The sequence below is a fragment of the Anser anser genome (genome assembly GCF_964211835.1).
Source record: "Anser anser genome assembly, chromosome: W".
Classification (NCBI taxonomy): Eukaryota; Metazoa; Chordata; class Aves; order Anseriformes; family Anatidae; genus Anser; species Anser anser.
Window position 1 is genome coordinate 7,395,371 of NC_139731.1, and position 18,624 is coordinate 7,413,994.

General features: G+C 44.2%; 1 long non-coding RNA gene across 1 annotated transcript in view; it reads left to right on the forward strand.

Annotated features, from left to right (window-relative positions):
• Positions 1 to 17,843, forward strand: part of LOC310888724 — a 44,705-nt gene extending 26,862 nt beyond the window's left edge. Inside the window, exon 10 of the long non-coding RNA XR_014576098.1 lies at positions 13,322 to 17,843. This is a non-coding gene — a long non-coding RNA (uncharacterized lncRNA). The remainder of the gene's footprint in view (positions 1 to 13,321) is intronic.
• Positions 17,844 to 18,624: the final 781 nt, after the last annotated feature.

Genomic DNA, 18,624 nt, shown 5'->3' on the forward strand with positions numbered 1-18,624 from the left:
AGTTTTGAACTTCACCCCTGAACTAGTGCAAAATCCTAAAAACCTGATAGAATGTTTGAGAGTCGTATGCCCTGACCCTGATAATGCCGGAGAACGACAGCTTGCAGCACCCTGCTGGGTCCTGGCTTACTCCTATCAAACACTGTTTAACATCATCCAGCACCTTGAAGAGAGGGAGGAAGTCTCTGAATCTGATGACCAGATAACACATGCTGTGACTGACCCAGAGGATCAACCAACTATGGTATCAGTCGCCCCCATAGTCAAGTCAAAGCAATGGAAACGGAAGTCAGCTCGTTTAGTAAGGGAAGAAGCCTCTCCTAAGAAGGAGGGAGAAGGGGAGAAGGCAGGCACCTCTAAAGCAGAGCCATCACAAAAACAGCAGGAAGAAGAGATGGAAATCATAAAGGAATCAGAAACCACTCGATCCCTATCCCTGAGTGAGTTGCGAGAAATACGAAAGGATTTTGGTCGACACCCAGGTGAACACATCCTCACCTGGCTGCTTCGATGCTGGGACACTGGGGCTAATAGCCAACAATTAGAAGGCAATGAAGCCAAGCAGCTGGGATCCCTCTCTAGAGAAAGGGTCATTGACAAAGTAATTGGGAGAGGGACACAGGTTCTCAGCCTCTGGAGGCAACTCCTGGCAGCTGTGAAAGAAAGGTATCCCCATAAGGAAGATATCGTATATCAAGTAGGCAAGTGGGCCACCATGGATGAAGGTCTCCAGCATCTGTGGGAATTAGCTGTGCTGGAGATGATTTATAGTGATTTGGACAATGCCCAGACACCTCAAGATCCCGATGAAGTCCAGTGCACAACATCCATGTGGCGTAAATTTGTGCGGAACGCACCATCATCACATGCCAGTACACTGGCAGGAATTCACTGGGATGAGGGGATGGGACCAACAGTGTATACTGTATCCTGCCAGCTTCAAAAATATGAAGACAACCTCTCTGCTCCGCTACAGGCCTGTGTCTCAGCTGTGGAAAAACTGTCCGAAAGACTTGACCACCTTGTAGAACGAGCATATCCTTCCTCATCCAGACGGAGTGATATTTCAGCCACTAAGAATCAGTATTTTCCTGCTCGAGAGAGAGAGAGTATCCAAGACGCACACCACGTGGCACCTTGTGGTTTTATCTGCGTGACCACGGGGAATATATGAGGAAATGGGATGGTGTACCTACTTCAACCCTAGCTGCTCGGGTACGTGAACTGAAAGGAAATACAGCAGAAAGAAGAGGGGCTCCTAAGAAAAATGCTGCTCCAGTGTCTGTTGGGCAGTTCCCCAGAGGCAGTAGAAGAGCTGATGTTATTCTTGACCCTGAGGAAGGGACCTCTGCTTCTCATTTGCAAGAATTAAGTGGCAGATACTCCAACCAGGACTAGAGGGGCCCTGCCTCTGGCCAGGTAGAGGAGAGGGATAACCGAATTTATTGGACTGTGTGGATCCGATGGCCTGGCATATTGGAACCACAAGAATACAAAGCTTTAGTGGACACTGGCGCACAATGTACCTTAATGCCATCAGGCTACCAAGGGACAGAACCCATCTGTATCTCTGGAGTGAGAGGGGGATCCCAACAATTAACTGTATTGGAGGCTGAAGTGAGTCTAACTGGGAATGAGTGGCAAAAGCATCCCATTGTGACTGGCCCCCAGGGCTCCATGCATCCTTGGCATAGACTACCTCAAGAGAGGGTACTTCAAGGATCCAAAAGGGTACCGGTGGGCTTTTGGCATAGCTGCTTTGAGCACAGAGAAGATTAGGCAGCTGTCTACCCGGCCGGGCCTTTCAGAAGACTCTTCCGTTGTAGGATTGCTGAAGGTTGAAGAACAGCAGGTACCAATAGCTACCACAATGGTGCACCGAAAGCAATATCGCACCAACTGTGCAAATTAATTAAAGCAAGAAGCCTTGGGCCCCTTACCAAAGTTAGTCTCTTGATAAGAGTGTGAGCCTATCTTAAGAAACTGGCAGAAACTGGTCCTGCGGATGGACAAGAGCCAAGGAGCAACTGAGTCTGCACAAAGACAAGAGGTCAACTAGCGGTGACGAGGAAGAGTCACCAACCTTCATCCCCACGACCCCCGACGACCACCACCAGGAGACACTGTGCAAGCGCAAATGGGAGGAGTTTATGGAAATGACTCATTGGAACTAATTTTAATATGAAATGGGGACAAGTTATGAGTATGTATAGGCGCATTGTGAAACTTCGTGCATATGTAACTCTGATGCATATAACCATAGCAAATTGCCACGTCAGGCACGCACAACTTTGGTGGGACTACCCCCCCATGCTGCCCAGCGCTAAATAAACATACCTACTTTACAATCTTACTGATTGTGGAGTCCGTTTTCCGCAAGTCACCCCTATTCTGAATTTATAACAGCAATCTCTCCTCCTTCTTTCACTCTGGATATTCCTATTTGTGGTGGTTTTACCGTGCTAGGCAGCTGAACACCACAACCGCTCTCTCACTCCCCCTCCTTAGATGAGGAGGGGAAGAAGTAAAGGAAAGAACAACTCACGGGTTGAGATAAGGATGATTTAATTAAAGGAAAAAAATAATTATTAAGGAAAGATTATTATTAATTAAACAATTTAACTAAACAATTAACAGTTTAACTAAAGGGGAAAAAAGGAAAGGGGAAAAGGGAGGGGGAAAGGGAAAACTAAACAAAACAAGTAAAGGCTATGTGGAAGTGCAGAGGAAAGAAATTACTCTCTACTTCCCACCAACGAGCGATGCTTGACCACGTCCTTGAAGCAGGGCCTCAACGCACGTAGCCGGTGTTCGGGAGGAGGACAGACGTTTTCACAACGAGAGCCCACCCCTCCCCCCTTCCTCCTTTTTCCACCTGTTATTGCTGAGTGTGACATCATATGGTATGGAATATCCCTTTGGTTGGTTTAGGTCAGCTGCCCTGGTGATGTTTCTTTTCTCACATCTTTGCCCACCCCTAGGGGAGTTAGGGGGAGTCCTGATGCTGTGCCAGCACTGCTCAGCAGCAGACACAACACTGGTGTGATACCCTTGCTGTTTTAGCTACGAGTGCAGAGCACAGCACTGTATGGGCTGCTGCAGGGAAAGTTAACATCCCAGCCCGACCCAGTACAACCTCCACCCCTTATTCCATAACATTTGTGTCACTCTCAGGTCCCCCATACTTTAGCATATAAGTATTCTCATCACCGTTGTCCCTTGTCCTTTAACAGATCGATGGGTAGGTATGTCTTTTCATTCTATAGGTCTTTCTCAGTAAATGTTCATAAGAACTGTTGAAAATTTGGTCTTCGTCTGCCAAAATGGTCACTCACAGCAGGCGGAGTTGGATGTCTGGGCGCCAGCACCAGCTTAGCTCAAGACCTTGTTGCACTTGCCCGGTTCCTTGCAAAGTTGACCTGTCGTTGATCCTGCAGCGTCTTCCTACAACATATAACTTAGATTACAGATTAGTTTTCTCTCAAGGTTAAATGCTTTTGGCATAGCTGCTTTGAGCACAGAGAAGATTAGGCAGCTGTCTACCCGGCCGGGCCTTTCAGAAGACTCTTCCGTTGTAGGATTGCTGAAGGTTGAAGAACAGCAGGTACCAATCGCTACCACAATGGTGCACCGAAGGCAATATTGCACCAACCGAGACTCCCTGATTCCCATCCATGAGTTGGTTCATCGGCTGGAGAGTCAAGGAGTGATCAGCAAGACTCGCTCACCCTTTAATAGTCCTATATGGCCAGTGCGAAAGTCTAATGGCGAGTGGAGGCTAACGGTGGACTATCGCGGCCTGAACGAAGTCACGCCACCGCTGAGTGCTGCAGTGCCGGACATGCTAGAACTTCAGTACGAACTGGAGTCAAAGGCAGCCAAGCGGTATGCCACAATCGATATTGCTAATGCATTTTTCTCCATCCCTCTGGCAGCAGCATGCAGGCTGCAGTTTGCATTCACTTGGAGGGGCATCCAATACACCTGGAATCGACTGCCCCAGGGGTAGAAACACAGCCCTACTATTTGCCATGGACTGATCCAGTCTGCGCTGGAACAAGGGGGAGCTCCTGAACACCTGCTGTACATTGATGACATCCTCGTGTGGGGCAACACAGCAGAAGAAGTTTTTGAGAAAGGGAATAAAGCAATCCAAATTCTCCTGAAAGCTGGCTTTGCCATTAAACAGAGTAAGGTCAAGGGACCTGCACAGGAAATCCAGTTCTTGGGGGTAAAATGGCAGGATGGACGTCGCCATATTCCGATGGATGTGATCAATAAAATAACAGCAATGTCTCCGCCAACTAGCAAAAAAGGAACGCAAGCTTTCCTAGGCCTTGTGGGATTCTGGAGAATGCACGTTCCAGGCTATAGTCAGCTTGTGTGTCCTCTATATCGAGTGACTCGAAAGAGAAACTATTTCGAGTGGGGCCCCGAGCAACAACAGGCTTTTGAACAAATCAAACAAGAAATAGCTCGTGCAGTAGCCCTTGGGCCTGTCCGTACCAGACCAGCTGTGCAAAACATAACTTACACTGCGGCCGGGGAGCATGGCCTCACCTGGAGCCTGTGGCAGAAAACCCCAGAAGAAACTCGAGGTCGACCTCTGGGGTTCTGGAGCCGGGGCTATCGAGGATCAGAAACCAATTACACCCGAACTGAAAAAGAGATACTCATGGCATATGAGGGTGTTCGAGCTGCTTCAGAAGTTGTGGGTACAGAAGCACAGCTCCTCTTGGCACCACGGCTACCTGTGTTACACTGGATGTTCAAAGGGAAAATTCCCACTACACACCATGCAACTGACGCTACGTGGAGTAAGTGGATAGCGTTAATTACACAGCGGGCTCGAATGGGAAAACCCAAACTCCCAGGAATCCTGGAAGAGATCATGGACTGGCCGGAAGGCAGAGATTTTGGAGTGCCGACAGAAGAGGTAACCCGTGCTGAAGAGGCACCACCATATAATGAGTTGCCTGAAGACAGAAAGCAGTATGTGTTGTTCACTGACGGATCCTGCCGTGTGGTAGGGAGCCATCGGAAATGGAAAGCTGCTGTGTGGAGGCCACATGCAAATGTTTGAGAAAAACCACCACAGTGTAGGACTCCATACAGCAGCCTTCCATCTCCGATGCTTTCCCACAATACGACAGGACCCATCAGTGAACAGGGCATATTGCTTCTCATTTTCTGGTAGCTTGTTGTACAGTGGGGCTTCTTCTGCACGGGCCACCTCCTCCTCTGGTGATATCCCAAAGTATTTGCCTACTGGCCAGTCCATAATCACTTCCAAGATTCCTGGGCGACTGGGGTTTCCTATTCGAGCCCGCTGAGTAATCAGTGCAACCCACTTGCTCCATGTAGCATCAGTTGCATGATGTGTAGAGGGGACCCTTCCTTTGAACATCCAGCCTAGTATCGGCAGTCGAGGTGCCAGGAGGAGCTGTGCTTCAGTACCGACCGCTGTGCTTCAGTACCGATCTGAAGCAGATCGAACTCCTTCATATGCTGCCAATATCTCCTTTTCCCTTGGAGTGTAGCGGGCCTCAGATCCTCTGTATCCCCGACTCCAAAACCCCAGGGGTCGACCTTGAGTTTCCCCAGGTTCTTTCTGCCAGAGGCTCCAGGTGGGACCATTCTCCCCGGCTGCGGTGTAGAGCACATTCTTTACATCTGGCCCTGCTCGGACTGGCCCAAGGGCTACTGCATGAACTATTTCCTGCTTAATTTGTTCAAAGGCTTGTCGTCGCTCCGGACCCCATTTGAAATCATTCTTCTTCCGGGTTACTTGGTAGAGCGGGTTTACAACCAGACTGTAATTTGGAATGTGCATTCTCCAAAACCCCACGACACCTAGGAAAGTTTGTGTTTCCTTTTTGCTAGTTGGTGGAGACATAGCTGTTATTTTGTTGATCACATCCATTGGGATTCGACGACGTCCATCTTGCCATTTTATTCCTAAAAACTGGATCTCTCGTGCAGGTCCTTTGACTTTACTTTGTTTTATGGCAAAACCAGCCTTTAGAAGGATTTGGACTATTTTCTTCCCTTTCTCGAAAACTTCCTCTACTGTGTCACCCCACACAATGATGTCACAATGATGTCATTGATGTACTGCAGGTGTTCAGGAGCTTCCCCCTGCTCCAGCGCAGACTGGATCAGTCCATGGCAAATGGTAGGGCTGTGTTTAAACCCCTGGGGCAACCAATTGCAGGTGTATTGGACACCCCTCCAAGTGAAAGCAAACTGTGGCCTGCACTGTGCTGCTAGAGGGATGGAGAAAAATGCATTAGCGATATCAATTGTGGCGTACCACTTGGCTGCCTTTGATTCCAGTTCATACTGGAGTTCTAGCATGTCCGGCACTGCAGCACTCAGTGGTAGCGTGACTTCATTCAGGCCACGATAGTCCCCTGTTAGTCTCCACTCGCCATTAGACTTTCGCACTGGCCATATGGGACTATTAAAAGGTGAATGAGTCTTTCTGATCCAGTTGCTTGGCTCTCCAGTTGACGAATTAGCTTATGGATGGGAATCGGAGTCTCGGTTGGTGCGATATTGCCACCAGTGCACAGCTGTAGTAGCGATTGGCACTTGCTGTTCTTCGACCCTCAGCAACCCCACAACAGAAGGGTCCTCTGAGAGACCGGGCAAGGTAGACAACTGTCTAATGTCATCTGTCTCCCTCTTGTCATCTGTCTCATCTTTTCTCCCAAGGAACCCTTTTGGGTCCTTGAAATATCCTCTCCTGAGGTAGTCTATGCCAAGGATGCACGAAGCATCTGGGCTGGTCACAATGGGATGCTTTTGCCACTCATTCCCAGTTAGACTCACTTCAGCCTCCAATACAGGTAACTGCTGGGATCCCCCCGTCACCCCATAAATACCGATGGGTTCTGGCCCTTTATAGCTTGATGGCATTACAGTCCATTGTGCACCGGTGTCTACTAAAGCCTTATACTTCTGTGCGTCTGACGTGCCAGGCCATCGAATCCACACAGTCCAATAAACTCGATTGTCCCTTTCCTCCCCCTGGCTGGAGGCAGGGCCCCTCTAATCCTTGTCAGAATCTTCGTTTCTGTGTCTAAAGGACTGCCTGCTGGAAGTTGGAGCAGCAAGTTTCTCAGACAACCCTTTTTTCCTGATTGTTTTCTTTTGCAACTTACGTACCCGTGCCTCTAGGGTCGCAGTAGATTTTCCATCCCATTTTCTCATGGCCTCTCAATGGTCACGTAGGTAAAACCACAGGGTGGCATGGGGTGTGTACCCACCATATCGTCTTCCTTGCGTGGATGAACGCTTACCCCTGATAGCTGAGACACTGGTTTGTTCAGCTGGGGAGGAAGGTAAATTCTCTTCAAGTCGGTGGACCTTTTCAAAGTTTCTCCACAGCCGAGATGCAGACCTGTAATGAAAAGGAGAGACTTTCTTCGTACTGCCAGAGCTGTTTAGCCACTTCATCCACTGTGGGTTCCTCATCCTCTCTCCAGGCCATTATTGCCAATGAGCTGGCATGTGATGATGGTGCACTCCGTACAAACTTCCGCCACATGGGTCGTGTACACTGGACTTCATCTGGATCTGTGGATATCTGTTTGTTGTCTAGGTCCCTATAAATCACCTCCTGTATGGCTAATTCCCTCAAGTACTGGATTCCCTTCTTCATAGTGGTCCACTTGCCTGGTAGACATACAAGTTCTTCCTTGAAGGGATACCTTTCCTTCACAGCTGACAGGAGACGCCTCCAGAGGCTGTGAGATCGTGCTCCATCTCCAATTGCTTTGTCAATGCCTGCGTCTCTAGCAAGTGATCCCAGCCGCCTGGCTTCCCTGCCCTCTAATTCCACACAATTGGCTCCCGTGTCCCAGCACCGGAGCAGCCAGGTGACAAGCTGCTCACCTGTGCAGCGACCAAAATCTTTTCGCACATCTCGTAGCTCACGCTGATATAGGTTTGGGGTAATTACTGTTGTTTTTTTCGACATCTTCATCCTCCTGCTGCTCTGATGGCCCGGCCTCGTCTTCTCTATACCTAGACCTAGCAGAAGACTGTCTGCATTCTAAACGACCTGAATCTCAATACCATCTTTTCACCTTGCCTACAGGGGCAACTTGCACTGCTACAGCTCGTTTCTCTGACCCAGCCACAGGGCCTGCTACAGGGGTTGGAATACACGGTGGGCCAGCCACAGGGGTTGAAACAACCGCCGGGCCCATCAGAGGAGCTGGGATGACCGCTGGGCCTGTGACAGGGATTGGAACAACTGCAGGGCCCGTCACAGGAGCTGGAACGACGGCTGGGCCCATCACAGGGGTTGGAGTGGCCACAGGAGCTGGAGAGGCCATGGGAGCTGGAGAGGCCACGGGAGCTGGAGAGGACATAGGAGCTCGAGTGGCCTCAGGGGCTGCAGAGGTTGGAGAGACCACAGAGGTTGGGGTGGCTGCAGGGGTTGCAGTGGCCGTTGGGCCTTTCACACGACTTGGAGTGGCCGCAGGGTCTGTCACTAGGTTTATAGTGGCATCGATTGCAGCTCGATAGGCATAGGCCAGACCCCAGCATGTTCAGTGATTTCTGTCACTTTGGAACTGCCAGAGTCATGACACTCTTTTTTCAAGCATTCTACCAGTTTTTTAGGATTTTGCAGTTGTTCAGGGGTGAATGTCCAAAACACTGGAGGTGCCCACTGCTCTAGAAACCTGCCCATATCCTCCCACTATCCCTGCCACTCACAACTATCCCGCCTCAGGACAGATCTCTGGGTGAGATTCCTAAGTAGTTGTTTAACCTTAGACAAAATCTGAAGTGCATTCAGGAGGGATAACAATAAGAACATGGTGGTCTTGAACATGCCAAGGATATTCAACATCTTGGAGAACTATCGTAACTAGCTCGGGGGATAAGAGGGTGGTGAAGGAGAAGGGGAGAGTGAACAAGTAGGAAAAAATATCTCCCCCTGTCCCCTCCACAGATTGGCTCCCTGCTGAAAAAAGGCAATAGGTGTAATTGCTGATAGTTTCCAAGATATGTTTTCCAAAGTATAGAGTCGACGACAGGGCTGAGTACAAATACCAGGTTAGGGTCATGACCAGACATTTCATCATATCATAAGCCATTGTTACACCGCACAGTACCATAATGATCTTACACGAGGGCCCGGAAAGGATAAACCGCACGACAGGGAGCACATACAGAAAGTAACGTGCTATAAAACTCAATTTGGAACACAGGCACAGCAGATTTGAGATTAAGGCAATCAACATCGTGACTAGCAACTATTAAGCAGGTCTAATACTTATACCAATTTTGGTTTAACACACTCTGGTCACATCAGTCGTTATCTTAACCCTTCGAGCCCCACGTTGGGCGCCAAAAAAGGACTGTTGTGGTTTAACCCGGCCGGCAGCTAAGCACCACACAGCCTTTTGCTCACCTTCCCCCCTCCCTCCCTGGGATGGTGGGAAAGAATCATGAAAGTGAAGCCTGTGAGTTGAGATAAAGACAGTTTATTAAGACAGGAAAATAATAATAATAATAATAATAGTACTAATAATAATAATGTGTAAGAAACAAGTGATGCACAATGCAATTGCTCACCACCCGCTGACCGATGCCCAGCCTATCCCCGAGCAGCCGGCCCCCCCACCCTGGCTAGCCACCCCTATATATTGTTTAGCATGACGTCAGATGGTATGGAATACCCCTTTGGCCAGTTTGGGTCAGCTGTCGTGGATCTGTCCCCTCCCAGCTCCTGCTGCACCCCTAGCCTGCTCGCTGGCAGGACAGAGCGAGAAGCTGAAAAGTCCTTGGCTTGGCGTAAGCACTGCTCTGCAACAATTGAAACATCAGTGTGTTATCAACACTCTTCTCATCCTAATCCCAAACACAGCACCCTACCAGCTACTAGGAGGAAAATTAACTCTCTCCTAGCTGAAACCAGGACACCCTGATACCCAGGACTGCTGATAAATGATGGAAAGCAGCTTGGTCAGCTCTTCCGCCAGTTCTCTCAGTACCCTCGGGTGGATCCCATCCGGCCCCATCGACTACGTACATCTAAGTGCTGTAGCAGGTCAACAAACATTTCCTCGTGGATTATGAGGGCCACATCCTGCTCCCCATCCCCTTCCAACAGCTCAGGGTACTGGGTATCCAGAGAAAACTGGTCTTGCCACTAAAGACTGGGGCAAAGGTGGCATTAAGCACCTCAGCCTTTTCCTCATCTCTTGTTACTAAGTTTCCCCCCGCATCTAGTAAAGGACAGAAATTCTCCTGAGTCCTCCTTTTCGTGTTTATGTATTTATAAAACCATTTTCTTTCATCTTTAACAGAAGTAGCCAGATTGAGCTCCAGATGAGCTTTGGCCTTTCTAATTTTGTCCCTGCACAGCCTCGCAACATCCTTATAGTCCTCCTGAGTGGCCCGCCCTCTTTTCCAAAGGTCATAAACCCTCTTTTTCCTCTTAAGCTCCAGCCACAGCTCTCTTTTCAGCCAGGCCGGTCTTCTTCCATGCCAGCTTGTCTTTGGGCACGTGGGGACGGACCGCTCCTGAGCCATTAAGATTTCCTTCTTGAAGAGTGCCCAGCCTTCCTGGACTCCTCTGCCCTTCAGAACCTCCTCCCAAGGGACTCTGCCAACCAGTGTCCTGAACAGCTCAAAGTGTGCCCTCCGGAAGTCCAAGACAGTGGTTTTACTGGTCCCCCTCCTGACTTCACCAAGAATAGAGAACTGAACCATTTCGTGGTCACTCTGCCCAAGACAGCTCCCGACCACCACATCTCCCACCAGTCCGTCACTGTTTGTGAACAGAAGGTCTAGCGGGGCACCTCCCCTGGTAGGCTCACTAACCAGCTGAGTCAGGAAGCTATCTTCCACGCTCTCCAGGAACCTCCTAGACTGCTTCCTCTAAGCTGTATTGTATTTCCAGGATATGTCTGGGAAGTTGAAGTCCCCCATGAGAACAAGTGCTGGCGATTGTGCGACTTCGCCAGCTGCTTGTAGAATGCCTCATCCGTCTCCTCATCCTGGTTTGGCGGTCTATAACTAACCCCCACCAATATATTTGCCTTGTTGGCCATCCCCTGATCCTAACCCATAGGGACTTGATGATCTTTCAAGGTCCCTTCCAATCCCTAATATTCTATAATTCTGTGATTCTGTGAGATACAGTCTTGTGACAGCTGTTTTCTAAGCCCTTTGACTACAGGATGTTACAGTTTCAGCATGTGGGAATACTGAGTTGCTCTCTTGATATGCATAAATGCCATACATAGTTATTGGATAGATGGTTCTCTAACTTAGGCACTGTATCTTTTGCAGGGTGCCTACCTCTTTCCACTGGGCACAAACAGACAAAGCACCTGTGTCAGGCTCACCAAGTCAGCCAGCCAGAACATGCATCTGTTATTTAGAACCACAACATCTCAGCTTGCCATTGGTAGTAGGTGATCTGAGGTCATTACTTAGACCCCCATAGTCACTAAGATGTCTCTGAAAATATTACTTCTTGCTTCTGATATTTCTAAGAGGTTTTTCAGTGTTTTCTTCATAGCTGTCATGGAGATTCTGTCCTTGCTCCAAAAGATGCATTTTGTTTACATTTATAAACAGGTGTTGATCCCATCATGTTCATCAGAAACAGTGGAAGGTCCTTAAAGTGTTGTAACCGCATTAGGATTTAGAAAGAACTGTTATACTTTGGGAGGCGTAATGCATTTCTTTCACAGGGGTGTAAAAAATGTCAGTGGTAGTATTAGTATAGCATGGGACAATAGATGGGATGATTCCTAGGACTTCCATTCTTTTCTCTATTCTGATCTTGCAGTAATTCATTTATGAGGATTTGCATCCCTGAGGGAGAATAGAGAGGCTGGAAAAGCCTATGTGAGGGATAAGGATGACAGTTATCACAAGGCAAAGAAATGCTTTAATGAGTTATGTCTTACACTGTACCTTACCATTAACTCACATTTTCTCTTAAGTTCATTCTGATTGTGGGATCCTTTCTTTTTATTGAGTTGTCTTTCTTTTCTTTCCTGGCATGGAATTTTGTTGTAGAAGTTCTTAGGTTGAAATTAAAGATGCTGGTGTCTATGACTAGGTAGGTCCCAAGAAGTCTACTCATACATAGCAATAGACCTTAAGAGAAAAACTAAGTGTGTGGAGACAGTGTGTGTCCCATGTGGATCCACCAAGAATTGCACGGATTTTGGAGACTAGTGGTGTTGAGAGTTGAAAGCAGAACAGTATCATATCACAGAAGTGCAACCTTTGTTTTATTATACAGAAGTTTTCTAGTCCACTATACGCATACTTCTTGTATTGGCCTCACTCCGACTCTGGCATCTCCTGGTGTTTATAAAGATTAAAACTGTTAAGAGAACTTAAAAAAAAAGTAAAAAAGTAAAATACTTTTTAAAGAAACTACTGTTCAGCAACACCATAGGAACTCCTGAAAAACTACTACCTTTATTTGATATTTCTTGTCAATTTTCTTGTCAAAATTCTTACCTAGTGCTAAAGTCAAGATTCCAAATCATGAATCTAACACACACACACACTTGATAGTGATTAAAAAAGCAGAGAAGTTAATTCTTAACTTTGTTGGATTTCAAGTTTCTTTATTCTTTGAAGTGTATATCAGTAACAAAAAAATAAAGTGGAAGAGGCAACTCTCTGATTGGCTTTAAATGATGACATATCAGGAAAGGTGAGGGGGAAATCAAATGTAATGTTTCTGACAAATGGCAGGCCTTTCAGTTCACCTGTAAGAGGTTTAAAACTTTTAGTAACTGTTTAGAGGTGGCCATATGATAGCAGTTTATAAGCAGATACTCAGATAGTGATATGCATCTGACATCAGCTATAAAGACTTTTTGCAGATTAGTAATAGTCATATAGATTACCCACCACAGATGCTCTTGGATACTTTATCATGGCTGGTGAGTTACTTGAAGATTTGTCAGATTTTTCACAGTTTACTGAGCATCTATTACAAAGTGTTAAAAACATCAAATTACTTAAGACAGTATTCCCCTTACAGGGCAAGTTGTTTTGCATCCCAGATGCACTGTCCTATCTAGACACCTGAATCTTTAATGCTCATGTGCTCATCTTTATTGACATGGAAAGTCACAGGCTTCATTCACTATTCACATGCTCAAATATTTGTGAATAATCCTGTGTTATCTTGTTGGATATTTACCTAAACCAGGAACTGATCGTATCCAAACTTTAACCTACTGCTTTGGTATTATGAAACACCAATTTGTTTCACAATGTGAATACACTCAAATAAGCAAGGTTTTTAAAAATTCTATTTCAGATCATTCTAGATGGAACCACAGGCAACCCGTAGCCTGCTCATGACAGGTACCACACAGCAACAACAGCACCACTGGGGACTCATCTTCCCTAAATGCCTAAGATGTCTCATCAGAACCCAGAGGAAGGAAATCAAATGAATTTTGCTTTGTAACTTTTAAGCAAAGATTAATTTTAGAGACAGCTTAAGTTCAATACATTGGGAAAGAACTTGAGATGCGCTTTTGAGGATTCCAGTCAGCCTGCTTTGCACTGAGATAAGAATGACATGATGGCGTCCAGTATTCAAGAAGTGTTAAAAAGGCTTCAGATTTTAAAGTTAACTATACTTAGATGCATTATTAAAATAAGGAATTTTATAGGGAATCAATTTTTATTCATCATATTGATGGATAAAAATATATAACCATTAATTAGTAATATACCTGAAAGAATATTTGTTATTTTTTGACTTTTATTTAAAAGATACATTTTGAAGACTTTAAATTAGGCTTCACTGAAAACATTTATTTAAAATTGTCTGGTAATACTCAGCATCCTGTTTGTAAGTACATACAAGCAGAATTGTGAGTGGCAGTTCAGCATGACAAAGGCCAATAGAAATCAACATTCATAACTAAGCAAGTGTTTTTTTGTGTTTGTTTGTTTGTTTGTTTGTTAATATGTGGAGTTGTAGACTGGTTGTAGAATTTTGCTAAAGGGCAAAGAACCAAGATCTGCTTTTACACCCATGAGCACCAGGAGAATCGAACATGAAGAACTGCAAGCAGAATTTCTAGGGGTCATCTGAGCTTTAAAATCTATAAGTGCATCTGTTTGCACTTATGAATACCTTTTTGCTTGCTCAGAACAAGCACTGTTAACAGTCCATTTGATATACACAAATGCCTGGACAGTATAACTAGAGATCTGCATAAAATCTCTTATATGCATGAGAATATCTAAGATTATTTATGCTTTATTATTAGCTGTAGATATCCCTAAATGGCATCTTGTATTGAGATGAATATATTATACAGTCAAATACGTGCAATAATCCAAACAGTGCCAAAGACCTAATCGCTCTGTAAAAGTGATTCCACAAACTACTGCCCACTACCTAACCATTCTCATGAAGAATTAGAAAAATAAATTCTCTGTAATGCCACCTGTGAATTAAGACTTTCCAGATCCTTCATAAGCCTATGCACAGTGCAGGCACCATTTAATACTCTGTGCTTTCTATTCTTTCTGTCAACAGAGAAAGAAGGTGTCTGTAGTCATTCTGCTGCAACTCTCTGCTGCCTTGTATCTTGTTGGTTACCAAATATTATTTCCTGGTCATTCTCAGAGCTGAAAAAAAAATGTTCTGAAATATCTGAAGTCCTTTTAATTAAGAAAGTTGTAATGATTTCTCAACCTTAAAAGCTGCATCACACCTGAAGACTCAAGTTTCAATTTAGTCTTCCCATCTGAACATATATTTATGAAGTTGGAAGAATTCCAGCTTCTGGAATTCTCATTGCCCTGTCAAGATTAGCATCCAGATGAAGCTGAACTAGCATCTGGATTACGCTGAATCTTAAACAGACAGCCAAAATTAGCACTTGTCTGACATCTGGATGACAGCTTGAGTAGGACTGGACTTTTGCCTTCAGGAAAAGGAAAGTCCTTCACAACAGAACATCTGTCTCAAACAGCAAAGCACTGGGACTCTCTTCAACTCTTCAGTCTGCTGATAACAAAAATGTTCTTTCCATGACTAGCTGTACATGGTGTCCCTTTCTATCAGCCTCACTCCTGACCACAACAACATTTTCATTACTGACCTTCATATTTCATTGCTGCAACTCATACTCAGGAACAAAGCTTCATGTTATAAAAATTTCAGCAGTTGTAAAAAACAGCAGTCCCATGTATTTAGCAACAGGTCACGGTGAGAACTTTGCCCTGGAGTTCAGCTGGTTATACACCGAAATTAGAGTTTGATTTCAAAATCTGCCCTGGCAATCAACGTGTTCCATGAAATCAAATTTAGGCACCAGAGTGTCATGATATCCCACAACCTCTAAATTCTACTACAGCTATAAAATTATTGGGAAATAAGGAGCATTCCAGAGCAGGTGCAACAGAATTTTTGCAGACAAATGACTTAAAAACTTTGTAATTTGCTCTCACAGCATAAGGAACAAAGCTTATGATGAGTCACAAATAAATGCTCTTCTGAGCTGCCTTTTCCCAAGATCTTATTATACATACACAAGTATGCGCACACGCACACACGCTCACATTTAAAAATAAAGCTATGTCTCCTACAAGCTGAGGAGGAAAAGAGATATTTAAATATTTGGAAGAGTTTGGATACTGTAGTAATAGTAGACAGATAAATATATGTGCAGACATATTTATGGTATGAATTTTTACTCTTGATATCCTAATCCGTTATTTATTCTATTTAGTCTCATTGCACTAAATTTCATTTTTTCTCAAGACTGAAGGTATGCTAATATGTAATACATTAACTTGGTTTTGAAAATGTAAAGTTTGTCACTTTATGACTGCTGGAGCAACAATTTCTATGCCTAAATAATAAACAATTTTCTTACAGCTTTAATTTCCATCTAACTAATTATCTTACTGTGTGTCCAAATCAGAGCTTCCTACAGACTGTTCTTACCCATGCCACTGTATTTCTAGCCTGTTTTCCTAAGGAAAAAAGATTTAAACAGTTGTATACCCTACTCATCTGTCTGTCAGGCCCAGTTGAGTTTTGGAAAAATTTGCCAGGAGGTACAAAGCTCCAAGACAATTTAAGTTCTTCATGAAAATTGGCAGTTTTGGGGTAACACAACTAAGATAAGGGTATCCTTCTAGGAAACAGTCTCAGGGTAAACTTGGTATTATTTTCTGTGAGGCTTGTGGGGCTGAGTGTTGTGTTCCTGGTTCTGAACAGGGAGGAAGGAGAGAGGAAAACCAGGGAAGGGTGGATACCTGTGATTACTGTGGTCTGAAGAGTGGAATAGAGACATTTCATATAGCCCAAATCCATATGAAACTAGACATCACTAAATATGCTGTTCATGGAGCAATTTGTTCTATGCTTTTTCAGATGAATGTTTTTATTTATTTATTTATTTACAGAACATACCTTCTTAACACAACATTTCTAAAAAATTCCAGTGATTAATTTGTATATAGAGAGGACGCAGAGCTGGAAATTCTTAGGTGTTAGTACAGGAATAATAATCAAAAGGAGGGAAAACTAACAATTCCTAATAAAAGGATATATATGCAGATATCTGCCATTAAGATGATGACTTTCTGGCAAAATTTACTTGGATAGGATAGCCTAAATGACTTATTCGACTTTCTTTACAGAAAAAAAAACCAACTGTTGCATCAAAACTCTTTGTATCTCTTCCTAAGCCTCTTCATTCTTTTTTTTTTTTTTTTTTTAATGTCGTGATCTTTCATGACCTCTGCATAACATTTGGTAAACTGTATGAGGTGAAGAGTTTGGTAATATCTCGAATGAATGAATGAATGAATACAGGGAAAACCATTAGCACACTTGCTACTGCTTTCAGTGATGCTGACAGTCTGTACAAAAGAGACAGGGTGGGAAAGAGCATCCTCTGTACTCTACATGGGTTTTAGAGGACCTAACACTGGAGCATGCTGGCGGGAAAAACGGGAAAAAAATACATTGCCTGTTCTACAGCAGTTGTCTGTCTAAAAAGTGGAGTTCAGATTCCAGTGTCATTTTTCACAAACACTAAATTCATTTGTAGAAAACAATGTGTCTGCATGTTCGAGTATATTCAAATTGCTTCTGAAATGTTGAAATCAGTTGTGTTAGCCCACTTCAAGGATGATGTAGATGTCTTTGCACAAAGGCTGAGAAGAAAGGTAGAAAAGTAAATTTCTCTTAATTAAGACATTCTGGTGAAAGTGTGGATAATAAAGCTTGCTCTTTCTCATTGGCTTTGTGTGAAAATGTTTAATAATTTGTATTCATAAGAATAACTACATTTATTTTTCTTGTTCTGAAGCATCCTTTAGTTTGGAATTTATGAAGCAAATTATATGTTCCAGCTATGTAATCACTGATGTAAGGAATAGTCCAGCAATTCGTGCCACTAAGGGGTGTGAAGGGTTAACATTGAGGCCTGGGTTTAGGCGAGAAGAGAACAAAGGGATTTCTTCAGAGAAAAACTGCTGACTTTGCACGGACGTGCAGTAACTTCTGACAGCCGGCCAAGAGACCACTAGATAAGGAGGAAGAATATGAGCCTCCCTGTCCGAGCGGCCCCCGAGAAACTAACAGAGACTGATAAGCAGGTGCACCTGGGAGGACTTCGGATTCGGGAAACCAATTATAATAACCCTGCCTCTTCTAGAAGTAGTAATGAATATGTATTAGCCTAGGAGCATAAAAACCAGCCGCCTTACGTAACAGGTGTGCGTCCTGGTGGAGCAGAGACTCCCGGCGCACCCAGCGCTGTTTGCTTGCCTCTATTCGTTTAATAAATTGTAAACTTTGATTGTAATCCTACTTGGGACTCAGTCATTTATAACACTGATGAGGATACATACATTGCAAGCAAATTGTAAGCATACGTGGATGGAATCTGGGATGAGAAATTCAATAAGAATATAACTACTAATGTATTCATCTACCTGCCTTGTAAGATTCTGATGTGTTGAATGTGACGTTCTCTGAGCATTAGTCTGGACTTTTCCTCTGAATAGTCAGAATTAACAGCTGTGGTCATCTGAGTTCACAATCTGAGGACTCGGTTTTTCAAAATAGTACCTTGATGGTCTGTTTACCTCCTCCTCTATGAATGCAACTAATCACCGATAGCATTATCATTTTCAGATATCAGTGGTAGTTACAGGCATATGAAGAAAGTTGTATTAGTTAACTATATAACTGGTTATTAATTAAATAATCACAAGAAGTCATTACTCAGACTTTAATAAGGAGTAGAAATGAAGAAGTTATGGCCCTAGACCATAACTGCAGTAGAACTAATAGTAAATTATTTTGGATGAAAAAAGGCTACACTTGGACAACCATGTAAAACTGCTGGCACAGTCATGCACTGCCAGTTTTCCAGCTAGTGTAACGACAGGAAAAAACTAGTTGTGACTTAGAAATTATTCCAGAGACATTGTTTTGTAACATAGAATAAATACTTCTAAGTTTATTATATAGTGTGTTTTTGCTGTTGTTGCTGTTGTTGTTTTTTAAGTCCAGATTGGTTTTCTATGGATTTGTGTCATGAAATTTACCTGTATTATAACTCCTTGATGTCTAAA